The following is a 2,859-nucleotide window of genomic DNA, read 5'->3' as shown; positions in this document are numbered from 1 at the left end:
TCCAGCCTGGGCAACAGAGCGAGACTCCATCTCAAAAACAAAACAAAACAAAACAAAAAACAAAAAAAAAAAAAAAAGAAAGAAAAAAGAAAAAAGAAGAGGAGATTTGAGAGAGAGCTCATGGGAAGGTGATGGCAGACATGGAGGTGAAGCCAATGAACACCAGAGTGCCAGAAAACTACCAGAAGATAGGAGAGAGGCTGGAACAGATTCTCCCTTCTGGAGGGAACCCACCTACACTTTGATCTTGGATTAATGCCCTCTAGAATGGTGAGAAATTAAATTTCAGTTGTTTAAGTCCCCTAGTCTGTGGCATTTTGTAATGGCAGCCCTAGCAAATGAGTACAACACTCCACTCTTTCCATCAAGAGGTGGAGTTGATTTATCCTTCCCTTGAATATGGGCTGGCCTTATGACCTTCTTCAGCCATAGAATGTGGTAGAAATCATGACTTGGCAGTTCTGAGTCTAGGTCTTAAGATGTTTGGTTGCTTCCATATTCACCCTCTGGGAAGCCAAACCACCACATGCTAAGGAAGTCTAGGCTATCCTGCTGGAGAGGTCCCATGGAGAAACAGGCCATTTTGATTGTTCCAGCTTCAGTCAAGCTTCTAGCTAATGTCCCCAGTCAACATCACATGCAGCAGAACTGTCCAGTTGAGTCCAGCAAACCCCCCAAATAGTGAGAAATAAGAAATCATTCAGCTGGGCACGGTGGCTCACGCCCGGGAGGCCGAGGCAGGTGGATCACCTGAGGTCAGGAGTTCAAGACCAGCCTGACCAACATGGTGAAACTCCATCTCTACTAAAAATACAAAAACATTAGCTGGGTTTAATCTCAGCTGCTTGGGAGGCTGAGGCAGGAGGATCACTTGAACCCAGGAGGTGGAGGTTGCAGTGAGCCGAGATTTAGCCACTGCATGCCAGCCTGGACAACAGAGTGATATTCTGACTCAAAAAAAAAAAAAAAAAAGTTGTTTTAAACCACTACATTTGGGGCAGCTTGTTATGTAGCAATGGGCAACTGAGATGTGCATCTTCAGTTCAGTGGGTCAAGTACTCCAGCATCTCTGCCACTGCTGCCCTTAAAGCCTCCAGTGCCATCCTTGCCACCCTTCTCCCGATGGATTCTGGGTGCCTCCTGCCTCCTCACATTGCTTGCTTCTCTTCTTTTTTATTTTTATTTTAAAAGATACATTCTATTTGATGTTCCCAGCATTGCTCACTTCTATACACTAATTTTCAGGGGTGCATCTTGTTGGCAGGGCCTGGGTGCTGCCAGCACTTCAGCTGCAAAGGAGACTGGGAAAGAGTGTTTCTGGCTTTGGCATGTGGGGAGGGGTTGGAAAGGTCCCCTAACATAGAAAGATGTTCAAAAGGTAGTGGCATCCCTGAAATGTAATGAAGGTCTTCAACCATGCCCAATACTTTTTGGGAACTTAATGTGTTCTTGGGACACAGCTCTGGGTCCATTCACCTTCTAAAGGTAAACAGGGCCCTGAAATCACCTTTCCTCACTCTCCATCCACAAGAATTAGGATGAATTGACTCTAGAGATGGATGTGTGACTCAGACCCAACTAATCTGAATATCAGAACCTCAGTGATTAGTTTGGAATGATATGTGAACCAGTCCAAGGCAACTAGGTGTCACCTTGGCTTTTTGCTGAAATAAATGAGGACTTGGGCTAAGAGGATGGAGCCTAGAGCAGGTGGAAGCCAACTTCCTACTGCAAAGAACAGAGATGAAAGACAGGGGAAGACCAAATCCTGATGTATTTTGTGCTTCTTGGTACCTGAATCAGTCAGACCACCTTCCATGTAAGCATATAAATTACCTGTCTGCTTATACCAAGCCAATTTGCATAGTTTCCCATCATTTGTAATCCATCAAGTCCATATTAATATTTTTATTTAATAAACTATTTTTTATTTTTTGAGATGGTGTCTTGCTCTGTCACACAGGCTAGAGTGCAGTGGTGTGATCTTGGCTCACTGCAACCTCCGCCTCCCGGGTCCAAGCGATTTTCCTATTTCAGCCTCCCGGGTAGCCCCCCACTATGCTCGGCTAATTTCTGTATTTTTAGTAGAAACGGGGTTTCACCATATTGGTCAGGCTACTCTTGAACTCCTGACCTCAGGTGATCCACCTGCCTCCGCCTCCCAAAATGTGGGGATTACAGGCATGAGCCACCGTGCCCGGCCTTATTTGATAAACTCTTTGAAGTAGGTACTATTTATTAACCCTGTTTTACAAATGAAGAAACTGAAGCAGAGATTAAGTAGTTTACCTAAGGCTACCTAGGGGCAGAATTCAAATCCAGGAGATACAATTCTGAGAGCTAACAAATATTCCGCTCTCCTCGGTGACCTAGGAGGATTCACAGAGGAGGGTGTGACATGTAGACTGACATTTAACCCCCAGAGGGCATAGGGATTTGTGGGGTGGGGTGGGGAGAAGAGGCTTCCAGGGGACAGAACCGCTTGGGCAATGACAAGGCCTTTTCTGCTGAGAGGAAACCTCACCTGAAATTCACTTGCCCCAGTCCTGAAGCCTGTCCCCAAGCGGTTCCCTCTTGGAGGGGAGCATCAAACCCCATTTCTCCAGGGCCACCTCTACCCTCCTGGCTTCTGGACCTCTGCCGCCGCCCTATGCTACACGTCGCTGCCTGTCCTGCGGTGAGTCCCCTGCGGGAGGGGGGACCCCTGATAGAGAGGGAGGAGGTGCGGGCCCACATCTGGGCGCGGGACCTGGGTTTCCGAGGCAGGAATCCAGCAGTCTCCGGCTTCAGGGGCTTCCAGCTTCCCGGCTCCCGGCGGGGCGGGCCCGGGGAGGAGCTCGGCGCGTCCCCGCCCAGAGG

This window comes from Colobus angolensis, unplaced genomic scaffold (genome assembly GCF_000951035.1).
Source record: "Colobus angolensis palliatus isolate OR3802 unplaced genomic scaffold, Cang.pa_1.0 Scaffold219, whole genome shotgun sequence".
NCBI classification, from domain to species: domain Eukaryota; kingdom Metazoa; phylum Chordata; class Mammalia; order Primates; family Cercopithecidae; genus Colobus; species Colobus angolensis.
The sequence above is the reverse complement of the archived record's forward strand: the minus strand, read 5'-3'. Positions refer to the sequence as shown.